The 10067-nt window shown below is 49.3% G+C and overlaps 1 non-coding gene across 1 annotated transcript; it reads left to right on the top strand.

The window, feature by feature from the left end:
* Nucleotides 1-451: 451 nt before the first annotated feature.
* Nucleotides 452-751, top strand: LOC148091000 (signal recognition particle RNA). The gene has a single exon (XR_015716072.1).
* Nucleotides 752-10067: the final 9316 nt, after the last annotated feature.

Genomic DNA, 10067 nt, shown 5'->3' with positions numbered 1-10067 from the left:
ACATAATTAATTTTCCATATGCATACCATCACCACACATATTAAAATATAAAATATTTTTCACACTTCAGAAGCTCCCAGCCATTACCCCCTACAGGTAAGCACTACTCTGACCTCTGGCACCATGGATTAGTTTTGCCTGTTCTTGAACTTCTTGTTAATGGAAATGCATTCGTGTTGACACTTGAAGCAATAGTCTGCTCAGTTTCCTTGCCATGCAGTAGTTCATTTTTATGAATATATCACAGTTTACTTAATCACCCTATTGTTGATGGACATCTGGGTTGGTTCAAGTTCTGGGCTACTATGACTAAAGCTGTTATTCTGGTACATTTCTTTCAGTGGATCTTTGTCTTTTCTCTTGGGTGATGTAGTAGTGGATAGCCAGACTTTTCCTCCCATTTCTGAAAACAGGTAGTGATTTGCTGAATGTACAAAAAGAGTTGGGAATGGCCAGGCACGGGTGCACAGGTCTGCAGTCCCAGCTACTCGGGAGGCTGAGGCAGAGGACCCCTTGGGCCCAGGAGTTCTGGGCAGTAGTGGGCTATATCGATCATGTGTCCTCACTAAAGTCGGCATCAGAATGGTGACTTCCCAGCAGTGGGGGCCAATGAGGTTGCCTAAGGAGGGGTGAGCTGGCCCGGGTCGGAAATGGAGCAGGTCAAAGCTCCCGTGCTGATCGGAAGTGGGATGGCACCTGTGAACAGCCACTGCACTCCAGCCCGAGTAACATAAGCAAGACCCTGTCTCTTTTGCCCCTCCCTGATTTAACAGAATCCTGTATTTTCTAAGTATTCCTTTGAGCTCCCAAATAAATAATAATAATGACAACAACAAAAACAAACAAAAAAAGAGTTGAGAGTTGTCCCAGCCAACTTGTCCGTGGGGATCTGCAGACCTCACCCTGGCAGCGAGAACTCTGTTCCATCTGGAGGTGTCTGCTCCTTAGGGGCCCATTTCCTTCTCTGCTGTGTGGCCTCTTCCTCTACTCCCGCCCTTCCTTTTCTCAGGCTTGCAGGGCAAGGCTAGTTGTTTTCCTATCAAATTAGCCATACTTAAAAAAATTTTAAATGTTTTAAAATAAAAGCAAAAAATATGCATAATACCAATACATAAAACAGAAAAAAATTTAGCCATACCAAATCTACCCTGTGTGGAGGACTGTCCTCCTCACAGGCCTGACTGTGGAGCCAAATGAAATCTTTCCAATTCCTCCCTTCTTTGGTGTCTTTGCAAGCAAGCATGCAGCACCTTTTCATTTTAAGAATTTGCTTAATAAGTGGTGTGTAAAAACACCCAGGGCTAAACAAAACTAACATGGGGACAAGACAAGCATTCTAGAATTTTTGTGTTTATCTTGGCTCTGTTTTCCCAGCATCTGATCTCCAGCATCTTGTATAGCGTGGTCATTGAAATCATAATCCATGCACGGATGCTTAGTTTAACACTCCTCTCCCAGGCCCTGGAACATACAATAAGAGCTAAATCAGTGACTGGGCACTCACCATGTGCCCAAGCCCAGCCTAAGCATTTTACTTCTATTATCTCATTAAAGTCTCTCAAAAGCCCTTGAACTTGGTAATAACATTTTCCACACTTCACAGATGAGGGCTGTAAGCTCACTGACTACCAGGACTGGGTCCATCTCTCTGTCCATGGCTTAATTCCTATTTTCTAGAGGAGCAGCCTACAAGATGTGTGTCAGTGGGAGGGGAAGCAACTTAGAAAGTTATTGTAGTTTATCCAAAGGCTCCCCCATTGCTGCTGACGCCCCCAATATCTTACTTGAAGAGTTCTCAGTCTGGGCAAAATACTGGATGGAAGTTCCACAAGGCATTATAGATCCCTCCAAAGCAGCTATTTCCTACAGAAAATATTATATTTGCTCCTGACTCATCCTTGCAGAAATTAACCCAAGAGATCAGAAAAAGAATGTAGTTCTTTAAGTTTTGAGAATTAGAACGGGCCATTCTTTCTCAGACTGTCTGTGCCGCTCTTGCAGTTTTTAGGGTCAGAATAAAATATATAAAATGAGAAGACAAAACAGAAAACTAGGTGCTGGGGAAAAAGCTGGGGAAAAGGAAGGAAATTCTTGGGCAGCCTAATCTTTAACCCTCTGGATGCAAAACTATCCATCTTCATCTCTCCTACCCTGTCCTTGTCAGGGTGCTGAGTCCTTGGGAACTCAAGGTATACCAAGAGTCCTCCCCAGATAGCCCCAAATTTAAGGGCAAGAAATGGTCTTGAATAGGATGTCTCTGCTCTGAGAGCAGCAGCACCCCCTTGGATCCAAGATGCTGGAGAGACAAAGCAGAAGTTCAGGAGAAACAGAGGCCCAACAGTACAGTCTGGGAGTTCAAGGCAGAAGGTGGCTGGGAGGAAACAGCCAGTACCTGGGCACTCATCAGTGATGTAGAAATGAAACTCAGTCTAGCCCAGAGGGAGGACTCTCAGGATTAGGCAAGCAAAGAGCTGAAGGGGAGGACATCAGAAAATCTGGGACTTTCTGGGGGTGGAGAGTGTGGGAAGAGATTTGTTCAAATCAGAAGCACTTCGGTAAGAAGCATTACGTGTGTAGAGAGTGTGGGTGAGATTGGTAAGAAGTCAACTTACCAAATCCACGTGGACTCAGAGGAGACCTCAGAAGCCACAATTCAATGGAAACAGACAGATGTGATTAGGAAATCTTGAAGTGTCTGGGGAACGCAAATATTGCTTCTTATTTGCCAGAAATACATAAGCTGTGCTCTCCTGAATGCCCTCGTGGGAATGGAAAGTGGAAGTCAGCATGGACTCCCTGTGCATCAGCTCTTCATGTGGGAGGATGCTACGGAAATGGCATAAAATCTGGACCCCTCAACCCTCCCTCCGCCCCACTGGGAGGAGACTCCAGTGGGCAGTCTCATGATGCTCCCCCGAGCGTGGGGAAGGCAGAAATAATAAACTATGAAACAGGTTTCCAGCCCACAGAGCTTTTAGGAAGGGAGACATGGGGGCCTTCACATGATGTTCTTAGCATCCTGCTCTGTTTGAGATTTCATGTCCACACACCAGCCCTTCCCATGTTCCCTAGGACGTTGGTTTCTAATAAGTTTCCTTCTCTCCACAGCCCCAATGCCAGCCATCAACTTTATCAGCTTTACTCAAAAATCTGCCTGGAAGGTAGAGATCAGAAAAGGTCAAGATAATACGGACTGTAAGCCCAGGTGCCCATATAACTCAACCCTCAGAAAGAATCTTGAGTCAACTTCGATGTTTCTGGAAAACACTAATCCTGCACAGGGAAAGAAGGGTGGGTTCTGGGGAAAGATGTGCATGGTGAGGTGAGGGGAGTCTTGATAGCTAGACATCTATCTAAATCTTCATCCACACGCTGAGGACTCCCAGGGTCAGCCCTGCTCTGTTTGGCCAGCTGCCTGCTGACCCTCTCCATCTGGAGGTCCCACAGGCATCTCTAACAAGTTTCCTAAATATTACTCTTGATGTTTCTCTGCAAAACTTTTCTTATTTTAGTCTTCCACTGCCCCCTCCATTGTTAAACCAGAGGCTGAGCCTTCTGCTGGGCTGTGCTACTAAATATAAACTGACAGGCAAGAACTACGCACATATAGATATGGATATATCATAATTAGGTGTATTTAATTAGGACAGTGTGGCTTTTACACAGGGAATGATGAATAGATGGGTAGATACTTGATGTTTGACAGAGAAACACAAGGAGACATGTAAATGAATGTTCATAGCAGAACTATTTTTAACATTACAAACTGGGAAGCCTTTGAATATCCATTAACATAATAAGTATATAGTAGCATTTATCTACAATTTATTTCATAAGTGGAATAGTATACAATATTAAAATGAACACTCTCAGCTATGCACAATATTGTGGATGATTCACAAACCTAAGGTTAAGTGAAAAAAGCCAAATATAAAAGAATTCAAAGTGTGTTATTCTATTGATATGAAGTTCAGAAACAGGCAAAACTAAACTAGGGTGTTGGGGAACATGCACTAAAGTAGTCAAACTCTAAAGAAAAGAAAAAGCAAGGGGTTATTATAGAAGTCAGGTGTTGTTTGGAGGGTTTGATCGGGAGGGACTTGTGTCTAGGGCTGCTGGCAACATGCTTTTTCTTGACCTGGGTGGTGGGTCCCTGGGTAGTTTCCTTTATAATTATACAGTGAGTGGCATTTATATTTTTTTCTATGTGTTTTAGCTGTCACAAAAAAAGTTTTTAAAAACAGGAAATACCAAAGGGGAAAAAAAATCTAACAAAAAATATACAGGAATTTTACAAGAACCTTTATTTTGGAAAAGCCCCTAAACAGGATGGTGATGGTTGCACAACTGTGCGAAAGTCGTTAACACTCCCAAACCATACACCTAAAAAAGGCTCCGATGGTAACTTTTATGTTATTGCATTTTATCACAATTAAAAAAAAATACTTAAACACACAGAGTGACATTAAAACATACCTAAGTCATGGAGAGTGGCCCCACATGCATATTTTGGAAAACTCATTATTGTAAAGATATCAATTGCTGTTTCAGCATAATAATTAAATCCCCACTGTTAACTAACCCCTCTTGGAACTTGACAAGCTGACTCTGGTGAAGAGAAACAAGACAGAAGACTCGCTTTACCAGATATCAAGACTTACTTTAAAGCTAAAGTAATTGAGGCAATACCTTATAGACCCAGGGCTAGGCAGATCCATGGGACCAACCCGAGCACTCAGAGACAGCCCTGCACAGGTGAGGCATGGGTGGGACACTGGCTAGCCCAGGAGATACCCAAGAAGCACACCCAGGAACATTCAGGGCAGCTCTGGTCATCAGAGCAGGGAACCAGAAACAACCCGGTGTCCCTGGGCAGGAAAAATGGATAAAGTGTGTATTCCCACAGTGGGATACTGTGCCCCAGCAAAAACAGATGAAGTTTAACTACCTGCACCCCTAGGGATGATTCTTAAAAATAATGTTGAGTGAGAAAAGCAAGTTCACGGAAGATGACATGGTATGATTCCATCTTATAAAGCACAAAAGCAAGTGAAACTAAAAAATATATTGTTTAGCCCGGCCAGGCGTGGCTCAGCGGTTGAGCATCGACCTAGGATCCAGGCGATTGGGGTTCGATTCCCGGTCAGGGCTCATGCCTGGGTTGCGGGCTCAATCCCCAGTCAGGGGCGTGCAGGAGGCAGCCGATCAATGACTCTCTCATCATTGGTGTTTCTCTCTCTCTCTCCTTCTCCCTTCCTCTCTGGAATCAATAAAGATATATTAAAAAAAAAAAAAATATATATATATATATATATATATATATATATATATATATATATATATATACATGTATATATATTGTTTAGGGATGTATACCAATGTGATGAAAACTATTTAAAATGTGAGGGGGGGGAAGGAACAAAATAAGAAAAACAAAACAAGAAAAAAATAACAACAACAACAAAAAATAAGTGGATGATATCTGAGGAATGAGGGCTTCTGGAGGGAGGCAGGGTGGGATGGGGGATAGGCCTAAGGCAGCGGGTGTGCTGCTTCTCAAATTGGGCGGGTGAGGTTATGGGCTCACTTTACTGTTACACTTTGTAACTCACATCTGTGGTACAGACACACTTTAATATGTGTTGATTATTATGTAATAAAAGTGGAAAAGTCAGAGAGACGCGCTGGGGAACCCCAGCTTTTACAGATCAGGTGAGGAGGCGGAGCTGTGCGCAAAAGTGAGCTGGACGGAGAGCCAGAAACTGGGGCATTTTGGAGGCTGTGAGAACCTCCCGGAAGAGAGAGGGGTCTCCCAGGGCCCAGCTTCTAAGAGCAGGGCGACAGGATGGGAAGTGGAAAGTGGGTTGGATTTGGATTTGGCCAAATCTCTAGGCGTGGAGGCGCAGTCCTGGGAGAGCAGTGCGGAGAGCTGGGTGGTGGCTGGCTTCAGGAGGATGGGTCGGTAGAGGCCGAGGGCGAAGATAGCCTCTCCCTCCGGGCAGTCAAGAGGGAAGGGCGCCGACTTCAGCCTCCTCTATGGCATGAGCACCTCCACCCCACTTTGTCTGCCGCCCTCCCCCTCCCCCCCGCTGGCCAGCGGGGAACATGACTCCAGCGGACATGCTAGTCCAGTTGGCAAGGTCATGACTCTCTGGCCCAGCCAGGACTCCTGGGGGGAGGGAAGGGCCTGTTCTTTGCCTTTACCCTGGAAGTCCAAATCCTGTGAGGACCGAAGGAGGTAGAAGCCAGAAGGTAGGGGTATTGGGGTGCCTGAAAAGGACCCTGGGGTCCAGGCTTGGCCTGTAGGAGTCAGAGTTTTCCCTGAACTAGGGGAAGCCCTCCCTGGGTCCCAGAGGTCCTCCTCCCCTATTCCCTGACAGCTGGGTGCCAAGCAGCCCTTGCTGTGAGGACAAACAGACACTGATCTGATCTCCCCAGACCCAGGCAGCCTTCAATGTCACAGCCGCAACCGCAGGAACTGGCCGGGCTTCCTCTCATCTGAGGAGGCCGCAGCCCAGCCCGCCATTCCCCGCTGTTTGTCTTGGGAGGGGCAATTGCTGAGCAAACAGGGGAGGGAAATCCTGGATTCCGCCTCTCTTGATCTGCCGTCACCCAGGCCTGAGGCGTCTGGGCCCCTCCGGCCCGGCTGCTTCCTGGCCCTGTGTGTGGAAGGGAGCTGGGTGGTGGGTTTACAGAAAACCCAGACCTTGGCCTTGGGGAATAGTCAACAAAACCAAACAAAATCAAAAAACCCTCGGCCTTGAGCAGGTTTCATGAGCGCTCCCTGACCACTTACTGTGTGCTGGGCCCTCCGCTAGCTGCTCCATATGTCAGCGATCTCTGACACTGGTCAGCCACCCTAGGACGGCAGCATCAAGACCTCCAGTTTCCAAGAGGAAACTGAGGCTCAGGGTCACGAAGGGAGGACACTGGCAGAGGTGGGATTCCCACCCAAACCTCTCTGACCCCCACACAGTGCTCTGCACCTCAGCACATCTCCCTTCTGGGGAGGGGCAGGGGTTGGACAGGAGCTCGGCCCTTCACTTCTCTTTTTCTCTCCCAGAGACTACATCTGCTGTCCAAGGCCCTCAACGAAGCAAGCAGAGCCTTCCCCATGGCGGAGCTCTTGCCCCTGCTGCCAGGGGCACCCCTGCTGACCCAGGGTCCTGCCCAGGACTCATTTGTCTCCCCAGCCGAGTGGCAGAGCCAGCAGCCACAGGATGGTAGGGACAAGGGCCTGGCCCCTGAGACCTGGAGCCTCCTGGAGGTGCCTTCCATTCAGATAACGCCATCCAGTGATGAGGAGTCACCCCACTGCACCCCAACACCCCAGCGCCTGCAGCTGCTGAGGACCCCAGACCTAGAGAGTCTGTCTCAGGACAGGTAAAACCTATATAGGGGGGCAGGAAAGGGGTTTTCTCTTTCTAGGGACTCATGCTCAAGAGTGGGTTTTCTGTGGCCATCACTGGCCAGGTGGGGGCTGAAGTCCAGTTAGAATGTGGCCTTAGCTTGACTGGAAGTTGTAAAATAGATGCACAAACAGAAACAGACAACTGGGAGTACGCATCGGGACAAGCAACTGTGAGCTCAGCTGAGCACCCAGTGTTTTTCAAATTGTGGGTCATGACCCATTAAGGACCATGAAACCCATGTAGTGCATTGCAATTGGCACTTTTTCCCCCAAACAAAATTAGGATAGAATTGAAAATAACATAGTGTCTGAGGCATAGTGAGTAAGTGTGGTTTCCTGCAACTTTTGTGACATTGCATATATTTCTAAGTGTGTACTGGAAGCCAATATAAAAGGTATTTCCTGCTGCAGCTCACCAGCAAAAAAAAAAAAAAAAGTTTAAACAAAACTGCTGCAAAGAAACACTACTTCTGGCACAAGGAGACAGGAACTGGGAGGTTCAAGGCTACAGAGGAAAAGAGAAAAGAACTACATTGGCCCTGAAGAGAAATATGCACTGTGCTTTCTTCCAACTCATGATAAGAGTTCAAGTTTATGAAGCAGAGCTCTGTGTGTCAACGTGGAGAAAGCTCAGAAACAATGGTGATGGAGAAAGCAGGTTGTAAAATGATACAGGAGCCGAACTGTATATCTTTTTAAGACATTTAGCAATGGTACCTATTACATTGTTGGGGGATGCATCCCCATGTAGGAAAGGACGAAGAGTGTGCAGGAAGAACACGAACCAGCTTCAGGGAAGTATGCACCCTGAGGGCAGAGGCAGAGAATATGGGTGGGATCTGGGCCTTCAGCTGTAACTGTAATCATTTATTTCTTTAAAAAAAACAAGAAAGGGTCTGAAACAAAAATGCCAAAATGCCCACATCAATTAGATATAGGTGGTAGGGACATAGATGACTTATATTTTTTCTTATTTGAAATAAACATTCCCTAATTAGAAACGTTAAAGTATTTCAAAACAAGAAACAGGCAAAGAGAGTAGACAGGAAGCTGGTGTAAGGGGGTGGGGTCTCCCTGAGATCTTAGGGTGAGAGGTAGTCAAGGCAAGAACCAGGGAAGAGCTTCCAAGCAGAGGAAACTGCACAGTGCAAAGGCCCCAGGGCAGGACTGTGTCTGGTGAGTTAGAGGAACAGCAGGGAGGCTGGGGGGCTGGAGGGAGTGAGCAGGGGGGAGACAGCTGAAGTCAAAGTGGTGTCCCAGGCATGAAGATGAGGGCTTTCCTTTTAGCTGGAATGAGGTGGAGCCGCGGGAGGGCTCAGACCTGGCTGCGGTTTACAGGCTCCTTCTGGCTGCCTGTCAGGAGCTGACTGCGGGGCAGGGAACAGGAGCTAGACACTGAGAAGGCAGCTGTCTCCAGGAGGGAGCGGATGGAGGCTGGGCCAGGGTGGGCAGTGGAAGGGAGGAGAGTTTAGATTCTGGGTAGATTGTGAAGGTGGAGCCCACAGAGTTTTCTGAGAGATTGGAGAGGGTGTGAGAGAAAGAGAGGGGTCAGCAGAGACTGAAGTTTGGAGCCTGCCAGCCACCAAAAACGGAGAAGTAGAGTTGGGCTGTTTGGAAGCTGGGGAGAGGGATGGGAATGGAGTTTTTTAAAGAGGGAGAAACAGTCTATCCTGCAGAGGGGTGGGGAGGAATTCTCTCTGCCCGGGTGCTTCTGGCCAGAAGCTGTGAGTGGGTCCCACATTCTGTGTTCTCGGGCACAGGAGTCCAGGACCAACAGACTCGGGGGGCGGCCTCAGAGCAGGGTTTTGTCTAACTCGGCGGCCTGCGCGCTGGGTGACCTCCGCCACTCACTTTCCACCTCTGAGGCCGGGCTTCCCCGCGCTGAGCCTTTGGAAAAACCTTATCGCAGAAGCGGTGGGACCCCCAGGACTAGGCTGACTTGCTCAAGGTCACGGCTCAGATAAGCGCCAGGGAGGCTGGATTCTAACTTGGTCTGGCCGACAGGCCTTGGGACGAAAAGGGGTCCCCAAGACCCAGGCGGTGGGGTCACCTGGGGACACCACCCCCCGCAGTGCAAGCCACCCCAACACCTCGGTTTCCCGGACTCCCCATCCACTCCCAGTTCTGCCCCAGCTCTCAGGTTCCCCGCAGGGGGGCTGGGGGCGGGGAGCTCCCGGCGAGGGGCGTCGCTGGAGCTGAGGACCCCCTTCCGGGCACGAGGGGAGAGGGTGGCAGCCTGTGCCGAGGCAGCTGCCATGGCGGCGTTTTGTTTTAATCAAGCGTCCCTGTCTCTCTCCTTAGATTCTCGGCCTCCGTCTCTTCCTCGCTCTGGCTCTCCCCCTAGATCTCGGGCGCCCCAGCCGCCCCTCTCGATTTCTCGGTCTCGCTCTTCCTCCCCCGGCGCCCCCAAGTCCCTCTGTCCCCGCTTCTCCCTGGGCCCCGCGATCCCACGGCGGCGTGACCGGCACCCCCCGAGCCCCCGCCCCCGCGCCCCCTCCGCGGCGGCCCAGCCGCTAGGCCCCGCCCCCTGGGCAGCCCCTCCCCCTCCTCCGGCGCGGGCCGGGGGCGGTGCCGTGACGCGCGGGCGGGGGCGGGCAGGGGTGCGTGACGCCGCGGCGGCCTCCAGCGGCTCCGGCCTTTTGTGCGGGCGGCGGGG

The sequence above is a fragment of the Miniopterus natalensis genome, chromosome 18 (genome assembly GCF_054644295.1).
Source record: "Miniopterus natalensis isolate mMinNat1 chromosome 18, mMinNat1.hap1, whole genome shotgun sequence".
Taxonomy (NCBI): domain Eukaryota; kingdom Metazoa; phylum Chordata; class Mammalia; order Chiroptera; family Miniopteridae; genus Miniopterus; species Miniopterus natalensis.
This window is presented reverse-complemented; position numbering and strand designations above follow the sequence as displayed.